General features: G+C 42.8%; 1 long non-coding RNA gene across 1 annotated transcript in view; it reads right to left on the bottom strand.

Annotated features, from left to right (window-relative positions):
* Positions 1 to 10980, bottom strand: part of LOC137547249 (uncharacterized) — a 51027-nt gene extending 40047 nt beyond the window's left edge. Inside the window, exons 1-2 of the long non-coding RNA XR_011026537.1 lie at positions 10899 to 10980; positions 4212 to 4414 (exon numbers count right to left, since the gene is read on the bottom strand). This is a non-coding gene — a long non-coding RNA (uncharacterized lncRNA). The remainder of the gene's footprint in view (positions 1 to 4211; positions 4415 to 10898) is intronic.
* Positions 10981 to 24959: the final 13979 nt, after the last annotated feature.

Here is a 24959-nt window from a genome sequence, read left to right as displayed (position 1 = left end):
CTGAGACAGTGATCAATGTGAGCCAATGGGATTGGCTCACAGTGGTCACGGGGTCAGGAGCCAATGAAATCCGCTCTCGACTGGCTCAGGGAGCTCTGCTCTCATACCAACGGCAGAGCAAGGGGGCTGCAGCAGCGAAAGGGAGGCACAATCGACGGTAGCGGTGGGAGCGTGCGGCGGGTGATTGAAATCTATACCCTGGCACAAATAACAGGTGCCAAACAGCATAGATTTCAATCAGCAAAGTCCAGAAGCGGTTAAACACTTGATGTAAAAAGGACGTTTATAAAAATCCTATGTGTGCACCAATTAGTGCAAATAGGACATTGAACAAATTTTCTGTTGCAATGCACCTCCGTGTGTAACCGTTTTAACCCCTTACTAGATGACGTCAAGTGGTTAAAAGGAAATAAATATGCCAACCTCCAGATGTCTCCCACCTTTGTTTCCTTTAATTGGTTACTAGTATTCTGTAAAATGTAAACCCTTCTGGTCCTACTAGCCTGGTTTATTTTCTTTTATATTAAGATTAGAATATAATAAATATATCAATTTAAAGCAGTGGTCCTCAAACTGGGCCGAATGTAGCTCCCTGAGGCTTTTTTACTGGCCCCCACACACAAAATGTATTACTTATAGATGTGGTTACATCTTTAAATATTGGTGGTCTGCATATAGAATAGCAGTGCTAGCAGCACCCATCCACATGGAAGCCAGAAAGCAGTAATTTGCTGGTTTCCAATCAAGTTCCATCAGGTGACACTGCTGTCCATTTGGACTGCAGGTTGTCACCTGGGTATGCTTCACTGTCTGACCTGCAAAGATTTCTACATCATTTTATGTATACTCCGGCCCCCCAGCAGTCTGAAGTATGTTGACCCGGCCCTTGACCCAAAACGTTTGGGGACCCCTGATTTAAAGGATGGGAATAAAGTTTATAGTCAACTAAGCACATTTTTTTTCATAGAAAAAATACATATGTTTACACAGATTTATACATCAGTCCTAAAAGAGGGACAAATGAGGAAGAAGGAGGGACAGAGCGATTTAGTTTCCAAAGAGGGACAATCACTCCAAAAGAGGGACAATTGGGAGGGGAGCTATGTCTCCTCTATTAAGCTGCAGGCCATGCTGGTAGTCTTGTAGGAAGGCTGAGCTTTATTATACAGAGTGGGGTATTCCTGCACCCTAATTATGAGGTCCTCAATACGGTGTGATATGATCTGGTTACAATGTCTCCAAAATCCAAAGTACGGGCTAGTGTACACCAGAGCGGCTCTGCAGCATTTTTTAAAACACTTGCAGGGGGGAAACCGCTTGGCTAATGAAAGTGAATGGGACGGTGCACATCAGAGCGGCTCGTTTTTTTCCCCATTTTTTTGGATTTCTGAGACGTTTCTGCCTTAAGGCTACTTACACACCAGGACGTTGCATTTAGGGGACGTTATAGGGCACATAACGGGCCCCTAACGCAACGCCTGGTGGTGTTGGAGCAGGACCAAGAGCCGTGTTACAAGCAGCTCTTGGTGCGCCTGCTCTGTCGGAGGCGCCGCGGAGACCACGTAAGCGGAGCTCTCCGCATCACGTGGTCCCGCCAGCCAATCTGCGGCCGCTCCAGGATGTAAACACTGCAAGTGCAGTGAATAATAAGTAGCCATGTGCCTGGCTACGTAGCGGCCTCTCCCTGCCTCCTCTCCGCCCATAAAATGACAAAAAAAAACTACTGAGCACGTGCAAACAGTCTAACGCGGCTTGGCCGCGTGTCAAGTACTGCATGCAGTACGTTATGTAGACGTGCTGCGTTACAATGTAACACAACGTGGGCACTGAACAGCCCATTGATTTTTCATTGCTGTGCGTTGGGGTGTGTTACAGGCTGCTCTAACGTGCGCCTGTAATGTCCCACTGTGAAAGCAGCCTCAATGTTAAGTATAGGAAAAACGCAAAACGCTGTGAAAAACGCCAGATCAGAGTGGTTTTCCAGGCGTTTTTGTTACAGTAGCTGTTCAGTAACAGCTTTACTGTAACAATATATGAAATCTGCTACACAAAAACGCTCAAAAAAACGCTAGGCATGTTTACAAAACGTCTCTAAACATGCCTAAAATCGCTCTGAAATCTGCTCCAAAAACCTCTAGCGTGTTGAGGATCTGCTAGAGGTTTTTGGTGTGCACTGGGCCTACAAATGGAAACTAGTTACAAATCAAATTAGATCTCAAATCCAGTGTGGCATTGTCTGATAGTATGGTTCGCAGAAGCAATGCAAATATGGAAAATGTACAGGCAACACAAAACCTATACATTGCCATAGACTCACATTGTGCTCATTGTGAACCCACAGTGCTATATGTGTGAAAGGGCCTTTAGACAAGTGCATATTTAACATATTTGTTGTGTATGCATTGTGCACTGTGTTAAACTGCAATCGACACTGGGTGAAACAGGGCCATTAAAAAGAGAGAGAGAAAGATTGAGTAGTTCACCTCTGATGTAACCCCGACCGCTTCTGAACTTCAGATCTTGGCATCTGTAGGAGATGCAGTTATCTGCTTTAACAAGTTCTGGAACTGCACTAGCATTTTCTCACTCTTCCTGACATTTATAGCACAACATAAACATATGTTAGTTCACAGATATACAGACATAAGAAAGATCCTCTAGATTTAGGAAGCAATGTAAAAAGCCAGCTCTGTCTCCTCTTGTAAACAGCTATGTGACCAAGAGTCTGACCAGAGCAGCAGGCTAAGATACTGACTACAGGTGCAAAAGCCATGTGATAATGTGACAGGCCTTGTATGCATTATGCTGGAACAATTTAGGACTGTTCCAGCTTTGGAATTTATGGCCTTTCATGCGCATGAACACATATGTCATTCAACACACACTCTTAGAATTTCATACAGAAATGTAAATGTAACATTTGATATATTTTACATTGTTTTGAATATAGGTGCAAAATTATGCTAAAAATACTTTGTTATATTTTTCCTAATAATTATTCTCATCCAGTGTTTCACATTAAAGTGCACCTAAACTGAGCTCTGCAAGTATCATTGGCACGCAGCAACACTAGTTGTTCTTTAGCTTTAGGGTCCTTTCACACTCCACATGTTAAGATTGCAATGCAACGGTGGTAAAGTCACATCACATGTTAGGTGTGTTGCCACATGAACAGTGAAGCATACAGTACATTGAGGGCTTAAACCCACTAGGAGCGATTTACAAGCGCTAGTGATTTGAAAAAGCTCTGGCTAATGCAATCCCATGGGGGATTTTTAGAAAATAACATCCCTCAAGTGGGATCACACCCATAGCATTACATTAGCGAGAGCTTTTCAAATTACAAAGCGCTCAGAAAAGCACTCCTAGTGGGTTCCAAGCCTGAAAGGATGCTTCGATTGCAAACAGATACAGCGCTCACCACCCTACACAGTCACCCGGCTTGCAGCTCACTGTCAAGAAGTGAAACCAAAGTCCCCCTTTCAGCAGTAAAATCCAATCACAGCAGCGCGTCCGGGATTGTCTCCAATGTATTGTCTGTTTCACCAGCCTAGATACAAAGGGATAGATACATAGCGTGTAATCCTTTAGCACTAGTACACCCTGTGTTAACACACACACTGTGCAAAGGAAGTCCTATCACCACATGCAGGTTTGGGGGTCACAATCCCCCCCGCTTTACCCTGCTCACCAGAGATATGCTTTAAGCCAGGCACATCAATAAACAGCAGCAGTTGGATCTAAAAAACATGAAGACATCCGCCTCACATGGCATAAAATCTTCTTTAATAAAAGTATAAAATCGCTAACATATATGCGTACCAGATAAAAATGTAAGTAAAGCGCATCTCACAAAAACATAGGCCGCCCTCCAGGCTTCCCCGTCGTAGCGCCAACTGTGTCCGTCCGTGGTGTGGTCGAAGGGAGCGTGCGTATCCAGATGCTCCGCCCAGGGCTGGATACGCACGCTCCCTTCGACCACACCACGGACGGACATAGTTGGCATTTTTTGCGTTGCGGTGGGATGCGGCAGGGCATCACATCCCCACCGCAACGCAAAAAATAGGTATATAACCACTATAAATCAAAATGAGTGAAAGGTCCAAAAAAACCAGACACAAGTTTCTAAAAATATATATTTACAAGACTATAACGCAGCATCCCACTGAAACAATTTAGTAGGATATGCATTTTATAACTACAAAGCCTACCTGTTCAACATCCTTGTAAAAACATCACTTTACATACTTCTTCTAAGCGATCACAGATAAGAAATAAAATGATGAAAAGAACTGAACTCTTGCATCCCGATTCTCATCTGTCCTGTCTCATCTTGTGTTCCCCCTTTCTTAAACGGACTATATCATTCCATGCTCGTGATTGATTGGCTCCCAGCCCAGAAAGATATCTGTTCCTGTTAAAGTATTCAAAGATTACATCCTATCAGGTTAATGCAAACCAAAACTTCCTACAGCCATTAGAGGCCTATTGCAGCAACACATACTCTGTTTTCACAATTCTGTCTGATGTTCTGGAAATCGATATTTCAGAAGACACCAGTTTATTTATTTAAAGTGTTAGAAAGGAATACATTTATATCTCATGTCAGAGAAGTATGAACACCTTTGCATCTACATTTTATAAAGAGTTCTTGAAATTAAAAACACCACAGTTGGAATATATATTATTTACTGGGTTTGATCATAGCTATATATTATATGTATGCATCATTTGAAACTATACACATCCCAAGTACAATTCTGCCTTTTAAAACATACATAAGGTATTTGCAAGCAAACAACTGCATGTGGACAAAAATGTACTCCCATAATGCATTACTTCAGGAGAGAACAGTACAAATCATTCCTTTATGTCTCTGAAAAGGCAAGCAGATATCCAAAACAAGTGGTTTATGGCACACCTAAAAAAACCTATTCACTTTGCAAAGCTACATAATTCATCTTGCAGACAGCTGTTTCAGATTTTAAAGGCTGTAATCAGTGCAAGGTATGTATTGGTACGGCTCTAATGCTAAGTACACACTTGCGACTATGGTCGTTCCTAACAGCAGCTTAAAGATCACTCTGCCGACAATCGGATAAAGGGGTCGAACGAGCAATATCGGCAAGAGGAAAAAATCCGCCAGTACGGATCATACTGAACGAGAATTGTTACAAAACAAAAGTGTGTATAGTTCTCTGCCGATAACGATCGTTACAAGGGAATGTACGCATGCATCAGAAAGTAACATTTCTGCTACTTCCTGTTTAGCAAGACTTATAATGATCCTTCTATTGCTAATGTTTACTATTTGAACTATAGTTTGCATTAAACTTAACTATGATCTATTGGAATCTTTTGTAACACCATGTAACATCCGTTTGCGTGCACATACTTCTCGTTTTAACGTTCCTTTTCTTGCGAATTATTGATGTGTGTATATATAACAGTTGTATTTTTCCATCGTTGCATTCCAATCATTCCTCCCTCGTTCGTCGGCTAATTATCGGTTCTTTAGAACGATGGTTATCTCAAGTGTGTACTTAGCATAAGGGTTGGCATACACTAGCAGAATTACATATGTGTTTTCCACTACGTGCTATGGAAAACGCATACGCAATTCTGCCTAGTGTGTTCCTACCCTAAAGTAGAACCCAACCATTTGAACTCTCAGGCTGGGAACACCCTTAGCAGAAACGCTAGTGTTGCGGAAAACGCAGCGTTTTTGCCTGCAATGTTAGTCAATGAGCCGCATCAAAAAACGCATATAAAAATGCATATGCGTTTTATAATACGCGTTTTAAAAACAAGGTTTCTTGTTGCATATTTTTCAAAAACGCACATAATGAAAGTCAATGGTGATGCAATGTAATGCGTTTTGTATGCGGTTTTCATGCGTTTTATATGTGTTTTAAATAAAAATGTTTTCTGATGTATTTCAGCTTCCTGTTGTCTTCCTAGTGATTTGCATAAATCACAATAGAAAACTATATGGAAAACGCATATAAAACGCAAAAAAACATGTGCGGAAACAAAAACGCAAAACACAAATGCATAGAAAACGCAACACAAGTGCATAAATGCATATGCATAAAAACATGACGTTTCCCGCACTGCTAAGTGTGCACCCAGCCTTAAAGTGAACCGAGCACCATCTTTAGCACCCAGGGAATTTAAATAGCACATTAAAATGCATATTAATAATGAGGCTCATTACTAAAAAAATCATTCTACCTCCTCTTTTTACATTTAAATCTTTGCTAGAAGTAATTATTGCCCTACTTCCATGGCCTGTCATCAGCAAAAAAAGGACTGCTGTAATTAGTAGATAAAGACTGCTGTAATTAGCAGTAGCAATGAGCAAACAAGTGCTTTCATCAGCAGGGGGGTGGAGATAAAGGACAATGTGCTTCAATGAGTTTAAAGAGTCACACTTGATTGCCTTCACACTTTCCCCTGGATAAATAATGCTTCATACACACTTGAGATAAAAGTCTTTGGAAAAGGCAAGATCACAGACCAGTTTTACCCCCTCCCATGTAGTATGAGAGCCATACTCTACACAGTCTATTCTATGGAGCTGCACTCCCCATCAGATAGAAATCTTTGCAAGATGCTGCACACAAAGATGCCCGTACACACTCAAAAGATCAGTATCTGCAAAAGATCTCTTCCTGCAATAGATCCATTCCTGCAAAATGCATTCATAGTCTATGAGATCTGCAGATCCTCATACACACTTGGTTTAACGGACAATCATCTGCAGATCATCTGCAGATCAGATCCACCAGGATGGATCTTCAGATCTGCAGATGATTGCCAGATATGCAGATGAAGTCTGTTAAACCAAGTGTGTATGAGGATCTGCAGATCTCATAGACTATGAATGCATTTTGCAGGAATGGATTTTTTGCAGGAACAGATCTTTTGCAGATAATGATCTTTTGAGTGTGTACGGGCATCTTTGTGTGCAGCATCTTGCAAAGATTTCTGTCTGATGGGGAGTTCAGCTCCATAGAATAGACTGTGTAGAGTATGGCTCTCATACTACATGGAAGGGGGTAACATTGGTCTGTGATCTTGCATTTTCCAAAGACTTTTATCTCAAGTGTGTATGAAGCATAAGAGCAGAGGCACATGGTAGCTCCTACAGCTATTATAAACCAGGACAACTGCAGAAAAATAATGTTGCTTGGATCCATGGATTTCGAACAGGTCCTATGAGAGCCGAGGTCCTCTCACATTTTTGACACAGCTCAAATGAATTGATGGTATTGAATCAGGAAAGGTGTGGTCCATCAGGTAGAATACATTCCGCTCTTTCTCAGTCCTAAACACTGGTATGGATATGGCCCTCCAGGCCTGGAGTTCGACACCTGTGCTTTAACCACTTCAGTACTAGCAGTCTCTTCCCCTCTTAAGGACCAGAGACCACTGGTACAATACCGGCGGAATCCCAACGAATCGCCGCTTATACCCACTGCAACCGCCGTCACCGCGGCACGCCGGGATCCTCCCGACCTCCACTCTGCCGTCTCTATGACGGCAGAGTCATGTGAGCCGGTCAGGAGCCGCTTTCATTGGCTCCTGACCGTGTCTATCAATGTAAGCCAATGGGAGTTGCTTACATTGATAGACATGGCCAGGAGCCAATGAAATCGGCTCCTGACCGGCTCACAGGGATCTGCCGTCATAGAGACAGGCAGAGCCAGTGAGCTGTGACGGGACACGGCGGGGATTAAGCAGCGAGATCGGCGGGGAGCGACCAAAACGGTGGATGCGTTTTCTACGCCCTGCCAGCCAGGTAACCACCAAAACAGGGCGTAGATTTCAATCACCTCGGTCCTTAAGAAGTTAAAGGATACGTTCCACTGTGTTTTGTTCAAGAAGGCCAAATATAACTTTTTAAAGCACGCATTACATAGTTACATAGTTATTTGGGTTGAAAAAATACATATGTCCATCAAGTTCAACCAGAAAACAAAGTACAAAACCAGCCTGCTCCCTCACATATCCCTGTTGATCCAGAGGAAGGCAAAAAACCCTTACAAGGCATGGTCCAAATAGCCCCAAAAGGGAAAAAATTCCTTCCAGATGGCAATCAGATAAAATCCCTGGATCAACATCACTGGGCATTACCTAGTAATTGTAGCCATGGATGTCTTTCATCGCAAGGAAAGCATCTAAGCCTCCTTTAAATGCAGATATAGAATTTGCCATAACTACTTCCTGTGGCAATGCATTCCACATCTTAATCACTCTTACTGTAAAGAACCCTTTCCTAAATAAATGGCTAAAACGCCAGTTTATCTAACCTTTCTTGGTAAGTGAGACCTTCCATCCCTCATATGAGTTTTGTTGCACGTCTCTGCACCTGCTCTAAAACTGCACTATCTTTCCTGTAATGTGGTGCCCAGAACTAAATTACATATTCCAGATGTGGCCTTATGAGAGAGTTAAACAGGGGCAATATTATGCTAGCATCTCGAGTTTTTATTTCCCTTTTAATGCATCTCAACATTTCATTTGCTTTAGATCAGGGGTCTCAAACTCAATTTACCTGGGGGTCGCAGGAAGCAAAGTCAGGATGAGGCTGAGATTTCACAAAAAAGTCCTCAAATGTCATTATTAACAGTTTTAATTATTTCTTCTGAACATGAAGTGTCCTACCTTATAGTTCGCTTCAGTGCTCCCATTACAAGTAATCCGCCGTGTCCCCGCCGCAAAACGAGGCCTGCAGAGCCCCCAAATCGCCCGGGGGGCAATCCGCCAGCATTTCCTGGAAGGGGCAGAGCTTTCAGCTTCAGCTCTGCCCCTCCTGACGTCAATTGCTGCAGATTGCCGCCTCTGCCCGCCCCTCTCACTCTATCTTCACAGAGAGGGGCGGGGAGAGGCGGCAATCCGTGCGGCGATTGACGTCAGGAGGGGCAGAGCTACAGCTGGAAGCTCTGCCCCTCAGCGCAGTCGTGGATGTTTGCCCGGGGGATTTGGGGGCTCTGCAGCCCTCGTTTAGCGGCGGGCCGGGGATGCGGCGGATTACTTGGGAGCACTGAAGCGAACTATAAGGTAAAATAGTTTGCTTCCGTAGCTCTTTTGCTTTTGCCGGCGCGGGCCACAAAATATTGTACTGAGGGCCGCAAATGGCTCGCGGGCTGCGAGTTTGAGACCTCTGCTTTAGATGCAGCGGCTTGGCATTGAATACGATTATTTAAGTTGTTGTCGATGAGTACTCCTAAGTCCTTCTCCAAGTTTGATGTCCCCATCTGTATCCCGTTCCGTTTATTTTCTATGGTGCTAGACCATTGGTATGACCAAAATGCTGTACTTTACATTTTTCAACATTGAATTTCATCTGCTGTTTATGTGTCCATATAGCCGTTCTATCCAGATCCTGTTGCAATATGACACTATCTTCCTGAGAGTTGATGATTCTGCACAGTTTTGTATCATCTGCAAAAATAGCAACATTGCTTTCTACTCCATCTACTAGGTCATTAATATATACATTGAAGAGCACTGGACCTAGTACTGATCCCTGTGGGACCCCATTGCTAACAGTCACCCATTTTGAATATGATCCATTGACCACAACTCTTTGCTTTCTGTCCATTAGCCAGTTCCCTATCCATGCACACAGACTCTTCTCCAGTCCTTACATCCTCAACTTTTGCACCAGACTTTTGTGTGGAACAGTGTCGAAGGCCTTTGCAAAGTCCAAGTATATCACATCTACAACATTTCCAGTATCCACATTAGCATTAATTACCTCATAAAAGCTGAGCATGTTAGTCAAACAGGACCTTTCTTTAGTAAACCCATGTTGATGCTGAGAAATAAGATTATTTTCTACTATGGTATGACGTCTTGTATAGTATCGCCTAGTAACCCCTCAAATAGTTTGCATACAACTGATGTTAAACTTACAGGTCTATAATTTCCTGGATTAACTGAGGAGTGTGAGGAGCAGAACTGTGCATGTAGAGCACTACAGTCTTTTTCTGCGATGACCTTCAGTTATAACAGCTGTTATAATCCCTCCTAAAATGTTTGCACTGCTAGGCAATGGCAAAAGAAGTGTACCATTGAGCTCCTGCCTCCATACCGCTCAATGCATAGGGGTAAAACATCATTGTAAATGACATGCAGCCTGACCAGCTGAAATTCCAGGCATGAGAGAAGTCAGACAGTCCGAGTCAGCTATGGTAATATCAGGAAATAGCATAGTACCAAAACGCTAAGAGACAGTCCAATACAGGTCAAGGTTTTACATGGGAAGTCAGAAGTTCACGGCATCCAAGACAAGGGCAGGTCAGGGTACCAAAGCAGGCGTCAGTCAAGACAGCTATCAATACAAGGTGAAAGGTCTAACTAAGGCTGTACACAAGGTAATCTGATAATCACACTCAGCAGAGTAGCACACAGGTACCTATACAGTACCACGAGAAAGAGACCACTGGTCAGGGGCAGAATTTTATTGGGACAGGGACCAATCAAGTGGTACTACAAATCCCAGCAGACCATAACCTAATTATTGATATTAGTTTTCTCTCACTGCTAATATTGATTTGCAGGAGGGATTAAGACAGGTATGTGGTAGTGTGCACCCATCGAGGAGGACTTTGGCTTGTCGCACTTATACACAGCCACCGGGGATGCCATGCTAAGCGAAAGAGGAATTGGCTGTTTGGACCATCTCCCAGTACAGCCAGACACATTGCTGCAACACCCGTTATGTGAGTGTGTGACAGATGTTTTCCTAAGATCTTTCACTGCAGGGGTCCCTCTCAGAGGTGTAACTAAAAATCATGGGGCCTCATAGAAATACTTTGATGGAGATCCAGCCCTAGGCCCATGTGTATAAGAATATCTCAAAGACTTGATACAGAAGACAAACTCACCTCCTACATACAAGGCAGAAATGATTGGCGATAAGATGCCTGCAGAAAACTTGTGGTGGAAAGAGGGTCACTGAAACATGCTACTAATTAAACAGTTTAACAGCTTTCCTGCAGGATCTCTGCAAGGACGTAGCTCCACATTATTCAGAGTTTCAAAGATTGAACATAGCTAAAATGTTCAACATAGTTTCTCTGTAGATCCCACATCCAATACAGCCCGATTCAGTTTAGGTTCATGGATGTCACGGGAAACCAGTTGGGGACAAGCTAGACCACTAATTACTCCCTACTAGTGTCCATAGTAGGCTACTAAGACTGCTATGACTATAGTCAGTATGCCCAAGTCCATCTCCAAAACGAAGACCCCTTAGTTTCAGTGCAGTGAACCTGATGTGCTCAAGAGAGAACTTCTAGGTTATAGGCAGCTGCAGACCATGATATGAACAAACCTGAAAATGGGCGCTAACTCATTTCCTCGTGCTCTGACTGTTATTACACAATGTGCAGCTCCCAAATAACAAGTAAGTAAACTGGGAAGAAGAAAAGAGTGGAAGACACCAGTAGCAGCATATACTGGCAAGAGGGGAGGGAGGCACTCCTGGCAGTTGGTAGGCAACTTAGATCACTAATTATTGTTCACAAGCTGTACATTCTGTTTAAAACAAATATGCAGTGGCTAATGCTGCCATAGCATTGTCTCAATGCTTGACTATCAATGACACGTACAGCCATAATGAGGAACTATCAACCATGGCAGTCAGGGGGTCAAAGGAGACCTATAAACCAATCCATATTAAACAGCAATAATGCATTAGAGATGTCTGAAATCTGCTCCAGCTAAGGTGCTTTAGATTTTCAGGTTGATTATACTCTCAGGGCTGGTGCACACCGAGCGGCTTTTTGGGCGTTTTCAGATCCGCTTGCGGCTGCGGATCTGCTTGGTCAATGTATCTCAATGGGGTGGTGCACACCAGAGCGGGGGGCGTTTTGCAGAAACGAAAAATGCCTGGGTGAGGCATTTTTTGGATTGCGGGTGCGTTTCTGCCTCAATGTTAAGTATAGGAAAAACGCAAACCGCTCTGAAAAACGGCACTTCAGAGCGGTTTTGCAGGCGTTTTTGTTACAGAAGCTGTTCAGTAACAGCTTTACTGTAACAATATATGAAATCTACTATACTGAAAACCGCAGCAGCAATCCGCAAAACGCTAGCAAAACGCCATAGAAAAATAAAAAAAAGCGTTTAAAAATCTGCTAGCATTTTGCGGATCTGCTAGCGGGTTTTGGTGTGCACCAGCCCTAAGTGAGGAAAACTCTCCATCAGGGTATAGAAGTAACAAAAAAAAAGCCTAAGAGTTTCTAATGCTTCCTTATTTTTTTAGTTATTTTACTGCCATCTGTTATATATTTGGAAAGATTTGCATTAATTTCCTGTCCTCCAGCACATGCTAAAATCCTGTATCCAACACTGCAATGCAAAAAAAACATGTTAAAAGATACACTTTGCTAGAGCCTCATCCTATCTCCAGCGAGAAAAGCCTTGTTGCCTAAAAAGGGGTGAATACTATTTTTGATTGGGGCTATGAACAAGCTTGCATTGGCTGGAAAACACAAGCTCCTCCCACTAAAAGAAGTAACCTTTGGCCAATTCAATAGCGGGGCAGGGGATTTGCCTTCTTTCTCATTGGTTGAACAGCCAAGCCAATAAGAAGTCAGAAAATAAATATTGCTGCTCATTATAGCAATATTTTTCCATCGCAAAAAGAAATCAGTCTGCTATAAACAGAACTGTGAACTGTTGTGCTTATCAGCATTGTAAGGCACGGTATAAGGCGGCGGTCTATCACTGCTGCATAAATAGGGGCCTCAGTATTTTTTGACAAGATGTCAACCGGTAGCTTTGATAATATTTATTATATCTTATCGTATTTTTTCAGTTAGCAATACATTCTGTAATAAACAGCTAGTTGTTTAAAGCAACCAAGTTAGCGTAATCATCCACTTTGTATGTCTTTTACAATAAAAGCCTGAGAGAAGGCAACCTTGGGTGCGGTAGTCTTCTGCCAATAAACAAATCAGAAAACTGAAAGTTTTTCTAGACAAAGTTTTGAGATGACAGAAGAAATGGACAAGAGAAATAAATATATTGCATTGTCTTGGCATCCCTTTCAAGCCAAGAATGCAGCTATGACAAATAGATAAGGAAGCTGAAAGCTCTGTGTGGGATGCAGCGATCTTTGATTAGTAAATGATCTTCAGCCATTAGTAGCAACCGAAATGCCTTACAAAGTGATGCCTGTAACAGCTGCAGCGTGTATGCAACACTGGCCTCCACTCGTGCCTTATTTAATTATCAAACACACTTTCATGGGCAAATATGCCTTGACTGTCACATGCCCACAGCTGAAGATTCTGCTGGATAAAAATACTAAGCTAGATGTAGGGCCTACGCATGGAAAAGTCTTTGAAGACACAACTTCAAACAGTGGAACGGGGATTCCTATTTCTGATGCAGATTGCACTTAGTTCGGGAGTCGTTGATTATTTCAGCAAGTGTTACCTTGAAATATTGTAGAGGTATTCTTATCTGCATACAGTGGCGTAGCTAGAGATTATGGGACCCAATAGCAAAACTTTCATGGGGCCATAAGATGTAGGCATTCTTGAGCAATGCCACATGCCCCTACACTAATGATATGAGTTAATTTGGCAATTTAAATTGTCATGTGATCTACACTGCATATAATCCATGTGCACATAAGAAAGATAATGGTGAATGCATCAAGTACCACCTGGGCCCCCTCTTCTCCAGGGCCCCGTAGCAGCTGCTATGGCTATTGCTACGCCCTTGTCTGCATAATACTGTATGGTCCGCTTTCCTTAGCCACTCTGTACAGCTTGGAGCTGAAGCAGTTTGGTTTTCTCCTTTCAATTAAATGTGAGCTGAATTTAAAGAGTGCCACCATTGCTTTTAAGCATTAAAGCAAATCTGTGACTTAAAGGGGGGAAAAGTCAGATACTCAGATCAGTAGAGGGAGGCCTCAGGATCCTCCAGAGAAGCTTCCCATGTCCTCCAGACCACCGCCACTGAAAGTCGAGGCCGCGCTCCCATCCATGAACGAGCGTGGCACACTGCACAGGTGTACTGATGGCTCGCGTCTGCGAAGTATCATGGAGCCACTCATGCATGGCAGAAAGAGCGGTGCATGAGCGGGCCCATGCTATTGCGTAAGCTGTCTTGTGCCGGATCAATAGCAATACCCAACACCCGAGCACTACGCGTCCACATTGTTCTGCTCACTCCTGGGAATTCCATCCATTGCACACAGCTCCTCCACCCCACCCCAGGCATAGCAACAGATGCGTCACTAGACAGGAAGCGGATGAGGCGCCTGTACAGTCCAGCAGGGTTCGGTACACGATCCCTTGGGTGACAAAGATTTCCAGAAGATCCGCCCATGTGTACAGGGTTCAAAGCGAACCCGAGGTAAGGGGGTTATGGAGACTGAAATTATTTTTTTCCTTTTAAATAATGTACATTCCTTGGCTGTCCTGCTAACCCTCTTCCAATAATACTTTAAGACATATGCCCATATGCAATTACCTTTTTCTCCTGAGTTTTCTACTAAGTGATATTTTGACACCTTGTCATAAAATGCCTTATAAACCACCAGGAAGTAAGAAAATACTCAAAATAATTTTGATAATACTTTTTCACCAACTTTTAGGTACTTTTTTCATTGAAAACGTTTAACCTTCTGCCGACCGCGTCACGCCGATAGGCGTGGCCGCGGCGGCAGCCCCAGGACTGCCTAACGCCGATTGGCGTAAAGTCCTGGGGCTCTGTTTTGCAGGAGATCGCGTGCTGGCTGCGCGCGCATCTCCTGCTCGGTGGGCGATTGCCGCTCGGGAGACTGTTAGACGGCGTAATCGCCGTCTAATTAGTGGTACAGCGCTGCGATCAGCAGCAGCGCTGTACTGGGGACAGCCGGCTGTCCCCTCCATATGCTGGGCAGTGATCGGCTGTCATAGGCTGATTGTCATTTTTAATTAAAAAATGTAAACAAATATTGATTAAAAAAAAAAATAAACACGGGGGGCAATCAGACCCCACCAACAGACAGCTCTGTTGGTGGGGAGAAAAGAGGGGGGGGGATCACTTGTGTGCTGTGTGTTGTGGTCCTGCAGCTTGGCCTTAAAGCTGCAGTGGCCAATTTAATAAAAAAGTGCCTGGTCTTTAGGGGGGTTAAACACTGCGGTCCTCAAGTGGTTAAAGTAGACCCAAATTAAAAATACAAGATTTCAGAAATAAAATCTGTTTTCTAAATTATAATAATAAATAGCAGCCTTTTTTCAGCTGCATGATGACAAATCTACAATATTTTACAATTATTGGAGGAACCCCTCCCTTCCTTTCAAATTGCCGGGAAAAATCCGGCAAACTGGTGGAGTAGGTGGTGTCCGGCAATGGAGGAATTGCTAATGGCTGCCACCTGTATAACCCTAGTTCTGAAAAGACAAGGGTGAAAAGCATGCACTGAAATGCTCATAGGTTTGAAGGAGTGTTTATTTATCTTTGTATGTGTCAGAGTGGTGCAACTAAATATTTTTAATTTAAAAAAATGTTTGGTTTGAGTTCGCTTTAAGGGCTCATTTCCACTATCGCGAAATTGCATGCGTCCAACGCATGCAGATTCGCACATGTAATGCAAGTGGATGGGCCTGTTTCCACTGTAGCGTTGTTGAGGTGCGTTTTTTTCAGCGGTGAAAAAACGCACAAAAGAGCCAACGAATTCGCCTGAGAGTGGAACGCATGCGAATCGCCGCTAATGTATTTAATAGGAAATTCGCATGCTGTTTTGGTAAATCAATGGAAAAGCACACCGGCATTGTCATGGTTAAATTCGCATGCATCATCATCCGTGCGAATTCGCATGCGAATTCGCATGAAAATTCGCATGCACACGCATGCAAAATTCACATCTGCATGCGAATTTTGCCGCAGCGATTTCGCAACGCAATAGTGGAAACGAGCCCTAAAAGCTATTTTAAAGAGAATATGAAAATTATCTTTAGGAGAGAACTCAGGAGAAAAAGTTAATTGCATAGACCTTGACCAAAAACGCAGATTAGATGTCTATGATAAATCTGTCAAGATTAGCTACATGCTTGTTTCAGGTGTGTGCAATTTAGACCCTACAGTATGATCAGCAGAACTGCCTGGCAACTGGTATTGTTTAAAAGGAAATAAATATGGCAGCTTCCACAGGTCGAACACATCGGGTTCCTTTTAAGTTAATCAGGAAAAACAAGCTTTGGGTAATTTTGATTGCTTGGAAATGGCTGAAAACACCAAACTTGCACAGACATACCAGGAAACTCCCAGTTTGCTGCAACAATTCCTGTGTTTAATTGTGATTAAATAGGTATAATGCTAGGCATACACGGAGTGTTTTTCTGTTATCAATCGAGCCGCTGATTGATAATATCTGACAGGTTCCATGACCTGCCGGATAGATTCCCCACTCGATCCCCGCCGGCAGACAATAGCGGGGAATCGAGCGGCTGATAAGGAGCGGCGGCGGGGACGAGTGTGGATCGATCAGCGTGGACGCGGCGGGAGTCGATCCGGCGGCTAATCGGCCACCGGATCGACCCGTGTATGCCTAGCATAAGTCACATGAGCCATCACAAACTGGCCCCTGGTCAAAGACTTTGAATTCCTTACACTGCCCATTTCTACAACACATCACCATCTACAACTTACTGTTGACTTAAAGGGATACTTTTTTCCTGGGGGGGTGAAACCTTTTACTTACCTGCAGTCGACCTGTGCCTGCGCTGTTACTAAATGCAGCTTAGTTTTGATTTCTGCGACTGGCTCTGTCACTAGCCACTGCGCCAGGGTGGCCCTTGCCACACGCATCCTTGTTTGTGCACCTGTGGTCGGGAGCGTCCTGCGCAGGCGCCTGCGCAGCACGCTCCCGGCCATGGAAGCTAACAAGGATGCTCGCAGTCAGGGCCACGCAGGCGCAGTGGCTAGCGACAAAGCCAGCTGCCCATATGGAAACTAAGCTGCGGCGGGGGACCCAAGGCTCGTTTAGTACAGGCGCGGGCACAGGTGGACTGCAGGGGGCCAGTAGAAGCCCCAGGTAAGTAAAACTGTTTTTTTTTTCCCCCAGACAAGATTCCCTTTAAAGCCTTAAAGTAAACCAGAGATCAAATAATAGAAAGAATCGATACTTACCTGGGGCTTCCTCCAGCCCCATAAGCATGTCTGAGTCCCTTGCCTTCCTTCTGCAGTCTGCCGTTCAGCTGCAATCAGCCCTAGTAACTGACTCCGTCACATCAGTCATGGTCGTCTGCGCATGCGCGGAGGTTCCACGCATGTGCAGAAGGACCACGACTGGCATGAGTGAGCCAGTTACCGGGGATGATTGCAGCTGAATGGCAGAATGCGGGAGGACAGCGAGGGACTCAGACGTGCTTATGGGGCTGGAGGAAGCCCCGGTTAAGTATTGATTCAATTATTTGGTCTCTGGTACACTTTAAGGTGGCCACACACCATACAATTTTTGATCTTTTTCTATCTTTTTTCCATTTAAGAAATCTGCTTTTTTTTGTTTTTGGTTGTATGAAAATTGGAATTCTTTCTGCTGAGGTACCACACACATACTGTATATTCAATTTTTTGGAATTCTCGAGAACAGAGATCAGATAATTCATAAATATTAGGTTGTTGAAAAAACAGAAATAAATAAATATTTATTTCGATGCGATCGGAAATTATGTTTTTATGAAAAGCCAGTTTTGTTTTTACTTCCGTGACTGGGCTAAATAAAGATGCCACATAGTAGGAGACTGAATCGTGTGAGAGTAGTTTTTGCTCTTTTTTTGTACTGGAAAAGCTGTGAAAAACCAAAACGGCTCTGGAGTAAAAATTGGTTGCAAAACAGAGATAATGGTACGTACACACTTGCGATAACGATCGTTTACAAGGAACGATAGTTACCAGACAAACAATATTGGAACGATTGGAATGCAACGATGGGATGCAGCAATCATCATACACATTTTAACGATCGTTCTCGCAGAAAAGAACGATTAGATGGAAATTTTGCGTACATATTTATATAAAATTAAAAAAAAAAACAATCAAACATGGGGTTACAATAGATAAGAATATATGATAGTTAACTTGAAAACAAAGTTTGTTTGAAATGTATAATGTAACAATCTTTACGGGCCGCGCTACACAGGAAGTAAGGAAGCTGGGCACAATCCAACGCAGGTGCATTGGCCCTTGTAACGATCGTGTTCGGCAGATAACTGTACACACTATAGTTTTGTAACGATTGTCATTCAATATGATCTGTCCTGTTGGATTTTCTCATCGTGCCGATATCGTTCGTTCGTCCTTGTACTTAATGATCGTTTGGTAAAGTTCTTTACCCGATTGTCGGCAGACCGATCATTAAGCTGCTGTTTCAAACGACCATAGTCGCAAGGGTGTACAAACCATTAGTTTTCACACATGCTACGTACTGAAAACCCAGCTGACTTCAAACATTTCCTGAGAATGACAGATGAAAATGTCTTATTCCTATTGGAAGTCTCTCACTACCTTACAAAAAAAAAGTTACTGTAATGAGGCAAGAATACCTGTTGAGGAAAGACTGATTGTGACCCTGTGTTATCTAGCAAGTGGCAGGTCATGAAGATTTGAAATTTAGCAGTTGCATTTCACCACAAGCACTGGGTGTTATTGTGCAGAGGTTTCTGTACAGCCAAAGCACTGCACCAAGTGTCAGTGTGGAATTTTGCTATAGTTAAAAGACCTGCACTAGGTGTAGGTGATAGGGAAATAAAATTGGTGTGATAAATTACAACTGATGTGTTACAAAAAAATAAATAAATAAATAAAATAAAAAAAGATTAAGGTCTGCTCATGCCCAGTAGAATGAAGCCAATTGTGCACAGCTTTTTTGTATTTGCACAAAGAGGTTGTTCTACTGGGCATGCATGGACCTTGCTTGAGCATGCCCACTCACAATGTGCTCATCCACAACCAGAAGCATAGCCTGAAGAAACCTATTCAACTGTGGTGAGTCAAATACGTTTAGAGGGAGCCTTCACTAGAACAGTGAGTTGTACAATGTATAAACTTCTAGCACCAATGTCACAGTCAGCAGCAACCGTTTTTTTTTATGGCTATTGCTGTATCTGCTTTAAAGAGAATCTGTATTGTTAAAATCGCACAAAAGTAAACACACCAGTGCGTTAGGGGACATCTCCTATTACCCTCTGTCACAATTTTGCCGCTCCTCGCCGCATTAAAAGTGGTTAAAAACAGTTTTAAAAAGTTTGTTTATAAACAAACAAAATGGCCACCAAAACAGGAAGTAGGTTGATGTACAGTATGTCCACACATAGAAAATACATCCATACACAAGCAGGCTGTATACAGCCTTCCTTTTGAATCTCAAGAGATCATTTGTGTGTTTCTTTCCCCCTGCAGCTATCTTCCACTGAAGTGTCAGGCTGTTTCTTCCTGCAGAGTGCAGACAGCTCTGCCTGTATGTAATTCCTCTGTATGTGAAAGCCCAGCCAGCTCAGAGGAGGATTTATCCAGCGTGTAAAAGATAAGAGAGACGAGAGAAGCTGCTCTAATCTAAATAATACACAGGCAGTGTGCAGAGAGGGGCCTGGATGGGGGAGATGCATCACAGAACCACAACACTGAAGAACTTGGCAGCCTTCCAGACACAGGCCTGACAAGAGAGAGATAAGTTGATTTATTACAGAGATGGTGATAGCAGAAAGTGCTGCAGTAAGCCAGAACAGATTAGAATAGCTTTTGGAACTTGTAGGATGATAAAAAACAGGATGCAATTTTTTTTACGGAGTCTCTTTAAGGTACAACTTGGCTATGTTGGTTTAATTAAACAGATCCTTAATTGCATCTGCTGTTTACAGCAATAAGAAAACCACAGGAAATTTGTCGAGAACATTTTTCATTAGTGCTGAGTAAAAGCACACGCCCTTCCTAAATTATAAAAACACATTTTACAGGAAAAAAAACATTTGCTGTACTTTTGGCTGTGCGATTAAATATTGTTTATCATTTCAGAAATATAGCTAGAGAAACATACAGAATTCCAACATTATTTGGTAATTACATATTGTGCTATGTTATTGTCACATAACTGACTTCATTTCCCTGGGGAAAAACTAAGAGACCTGTGACACCACAGCATACAGTGGGCAGTGATGGATAACCTTGGCACTCCAGCTGTGGTGCAACTACATTTCCATGAGGCACTGCAATACTCTGACAGCTCTAAGCATAACTCGGGGAGGCAGAGGCATGATGGGATTTGTAGTTTTGTCACAGCTGGAGTGCCAAGGTTAGCCATCACTGGTTTAAGCAACCTTTGACGTGCCCATAAACATGTGATGACATTTTAATCAGATCACAATCTTACATCTGTGGCATAGACTGCAGATACTGTTGGCAAAGTGTCCGTGAGGGGGGACATACTACTACATAGAGATAGGTAGAGAGATACGTCTCTCTCACTGTTCTATTGTCACATTGTTTTTAAAGGGGACATTTTTTTTAATGATGTTGGCACTTGTTTAACTTCTTAAAGAGAATCTGCACTGTAAAATTCTTACAATAAAAAGCATACCATTCTATTCAGTATGTTCTCCTGGGTCCCTCTGTGCTGTTTCTGCTTCTCCCTGCTGCAATCCTGGCTTGTAATTGCCATTTTTATCCTGTGTTTACAAATAAAAGACATAGCAAGCAATAGGCTGAGAGTTCTTACAAGTGTGAGTCATACAGAGTGTGCAGGGGGCCTGGAGAGGGTGTGTATAGCTTCTAGCCAATCACAAGCAGCACAGCACATTCCAGCCTGACTGCCTCAGCCCGACAGAACCGACAGAGAAGAGAAGATTAGATCATATAACAGAGATAATACAGCCACTGTGCAAATAGGAAAGGCTGCAGTTAGACAGAGCACATTAGAACAGCTATAGGAACTTAAAGGATAGAAGAAATAAGGATGAAAATTTTGTTAGAGTCTCTTTAAGCCTTTACGATGTAGCTCATACATCCACCTACGCATCTTGGACGTAGTATTTACGTCCATGAAAAAAATGCAGCCGCGGCTGATCGCGCACGCTCCCGTGCTTGTTCTCGCTGCTGCCCATTAGCCCGGAGATCTATGAATGGGAACTTTTTTAATATGCATGTCAAGAGGCTATATTACTATCATTATTATTATTTTTTTTAATTATGGGCTTGTAAATAGTGATGGATGCAAAACAAACAAAAAATGCACCTTTACTTCCAAATAAAACATTGGCACCATACATTGTGATAAGAACATAATTTAAACGGTGTAATAACAGGGACAAATTGGCAAATAAAATACTGGGGTTTTAATTATGGTAGCATGTATTATTTTAAAACTATAATGGCAGAAAACTGAGAAATAATGAGTTTTTGTAAATTCATAATTCATTCGTAGCACAGCATATCTGTGCTACAAGTGTTATATTTCTTAGCTGTACTACACATACAAATCATTATATCATAAGTTTATTTTCACTTCAGATTCCACTAAAATAAAATGGTCTTATCTGCATAAGTGAGCTTGTCAAATTTAGTCAGTTTCCTGAAAAGTAAATAGAAGACAAAACAGCTATATCTGATTGAGGGAAGGCTTTCTGATAAAGTTTTAGTGCTGGAAAGTTCAAATGATTGCTACATTTGTTTGTTTGCATTCAGCAAGTCAGATTTATCACAGTTGTAGTTTAGAATGAAGTCTTAAAACAAAGCACTTAAACATATAAAAAAATATATGAGACTCAGTTCTGTGTAATGTATGTGGAGGCTGCCATATTTATTTCCTTTTAAGCAATACAAGTTGCCTTGCTATCCTGCTGATCCTCTGCCTCTTATACTTTTAGCCATAGACTCTGAGCAATCATGCAGCAGATTGGGTGTTTCTGCCAAGATTAGCTGCATGCTTGTTTCTGGTGTGATTCAGACACTACTGCAGCCAAATAGACCAGCAGGGCTGCCAGGCAACTGGTATTGTTTAAAAGAAAATAAATATGGCAGCCTCCATATCCCTCTAATTACAGTTGTCCTTTAAAGATTGTAGAGAGTCTGCTCTGGTAAGATCATCAAAATAAGATTCCACCCCTGGTAAACCTGAGAGGTTTTGTATTAACCTGCTGAGCGGTCTGGACGAGCTCAGCTCGTCCAACACCGCCAGAGGCTGCCGCTCAGGCCCTGCTGGGCCGATTTTTGTCAAATAAAAAGCAGCACACGCAGCCGGCACTTTGCCAGCCGCGTGTGCTGCCTGATCGCCGCCGCTCTGCGGCGATCCGCCGCGAGCAGCGGCGAAAGAGGGTCCCCCCAGCCGCCTGAGCCCAGCGTAGCCGGAACAAAAAGTTCCGGCCAGCGCTAAGGGCTGGATCGGAGGCGGCTGACGTCGATGACGTCACTCCGCTCGTCGCTATGGCGACGATATAAGCAAAACAAGGAAGGCCGCTCATTGCGGCCTTCCTTGTTTATTCTGGGCGCCGGAGGCGATCGGAAGATCGCCTCCGGAGCGCCCTCTAGTGGGCTTTCATGCAGCCAACTTTCAGTTGGCTGCATGAAATAGTTTTTTTTTTATTTAAAAAAAACCCTCCCGCAGCCACCCTGGCGATTTAATCAGAACGCCAGGGTGGTTAAGGTGCCACTAATGGTACAATCGTTTTTGTCCAATCCTACCACTACTGTATAACGAGAGACTACCTAAAATATCCATTCAAACTAAGTATATTCAATCAGTTTACCCTTCTACTACATAGATTTGGTAAGATTGGACAAAAAAGATTGTTTCATTAGTGGGCACCTTAAAGGTAACTTCTGGAAAATGCCTGGTGCAACACAGACTACATATTGCAAACTAGTAGCCATGAAAGCCCCCTTATATGTAATAATTGTGCAGTAATGTGCCTGTGACAGATCTACATTAGTAAACACCTTACTTTCAGCCAAGATGCTAAGAATTTTAGCAGAGGCTAACAAACAAGCGTTTTTATGTCTTGCACATTGATGGTCAGGACCAGTTACTGTATTTGCTTCTCGGAAAAGATGCATTGTTTCTGATTATGCATACCAGAAATGTAGATAGCAAATTCCTCAGTGTGACCCAGCAAAGCCACGTTTGTCTGGGAACACCCACTGAGATTTTATTTATTTTCCTAGGTGCCTTTATTCCATTCTGAGCAACCAGTATTAGGCCTTTTTCACACTGAGCACTATAATGCTAGGTACACACTGAGATTTTCTGGCAGATTTACTGTCAGATCGATTATTTCTGTTTTTCGATCATTTTCCGTTCGACTTCCGACTATTTTTCGTTCACTTCTATCGGAAATCGAAAATGACCAGAAATCAGATTGAACATGTTGGAAATAATCAATCTGACAGTAAATCTGTCAGAAAATCTCATAGTGTGTACCTAGCATTAAACGGATGTGTTTTATCTGATCAGTTGTTCCATAGCAGGGCATTGTGAAAAGCTTTCCCTTAAAGGATACCCGAAGTGACATGTGACATGATGAGATGACATGTTTATGTACAGTGCCTAGCACACAAATAACTATACTGTGTTCCTTTTTTCTTTCTCTGCCTGAAAGAGTTAAATATCAGGTATGCAAGTGACAGTTTCTGTCCGGGTCGGGGTCGACTATAGCATAAGCCTCACTGATAAATAATTACAGCCATAACACACTTTCCTGGCAGTAAGTGGCTGCCTCAGTCCTGACTCAGACAGGAAGTGTCTACAGTGTGACCCTCACGGATAAGAAATTCCAACTATAAAACACGTTCCTATCAGAAAATGGTTTCTGAGAGCAAGAAAGAGATAAACATGGGAATTTCTTATCAGTGAGGGTCACACTGTAGTCACTTCCTGTCTGAGTCAGGACTGAGTCAGCCACTTACATACCTGATATTTAACTCTTTCAGGCAGAGAAAGAAAAAAAGGAACACAGCATAGTTATTTGCACTTTATGTCCTATGGGAGAAAAGCGCTATAGAAATGTTATTGTATTGTATTGTATTTGTGTGCTAGGCACCCATGTCTATCTCATTATGTCACATGTCACTTCGGGTATCCTTTAAAATGCATATAATAAACTGACCCATAGGGAAAAATGGACACTGGGTTGCACATCAGTTGTTCGTACAGATTTAACGGACAGCAACAGCTTCAGTGTAAATTGACCCCTGTATTCCAGAATTAATGTGTTGCACAATAGATGAGGCAATGCAGTTCTTTACCAGTCAAATGACTTAATTACTGGAAGAAGCAAGAAACAGCAAGATAGACAAGTAAACAGTAGAATGTAAGTGAGAACATACAGTGCCATCTAGTGACCTTATAGCATATTGCAGTACATGCAATATATATCAGTATAAACTAGAACTTCAGCTGTATCATAGCAGTCAATATGTTATTGAGCACACTTGAGAAATGCAGTCAAGGAACTGCATGATTTTGTTTTAAAAATGTAGTTAGCAAGGGGAGGTGGACTGAGGGTAGAATGAGCTAGTATAACTTTAACCACTAGCAGGGGCGTAACTAGACATAATTGGACCCCCTTGCGAAACTTTGGATGGGGCCCCCTCCCGCCAAAACAAAAGTACACGTTTTTTTTGCAAAACTTTGTAAGATTCCTTTGCAGCAGCTGAGCAGATGCATTCATTAGAACAATTGTGCAGAGAGCAGAAAGTTTTTTCTCTCCTCGCCCTTAGTTGTTAGTCTTTTAAGACAGGCGGCCACTGTGGCTTATGCCCCCCCCCCCCCCCCCCCCGCATCCCTTGCAGGGTCTATTGTTATGCTCCTGACCACTAGTATGAAAATGTCCTGTTTGCCCCAAACAGCAAACAAACGTTTTAATACATCGCTCGCAGCTGTACACGTGCGTGCGCACTAGTGCCATGCATACCCGCCAAGGTTAACACATCTTTGATTGGTGAACGGGAACATGTAT

Source organism: Hyperolius riggenbachi, chromosome 1 (genome assembly GCF_040937935.1).
Source record: "Hyperolius riggenbachi isolate aHypRig1 chromosome 1, aHypRig1.pri, whole genome shotgun sequence".
NCBI classification, from domain to species: Eukaryota; Metazoa; Chordata; class Amphibia; order Anura; family Hyperoliidae; genus Hyperolius; species Hyperolius riggenbachi.
The sequence above is the reverse complement of the archived record's forward strand: the minus strand, read 5'-3'. Positions and strand labels throughout refer to the sequence as shown.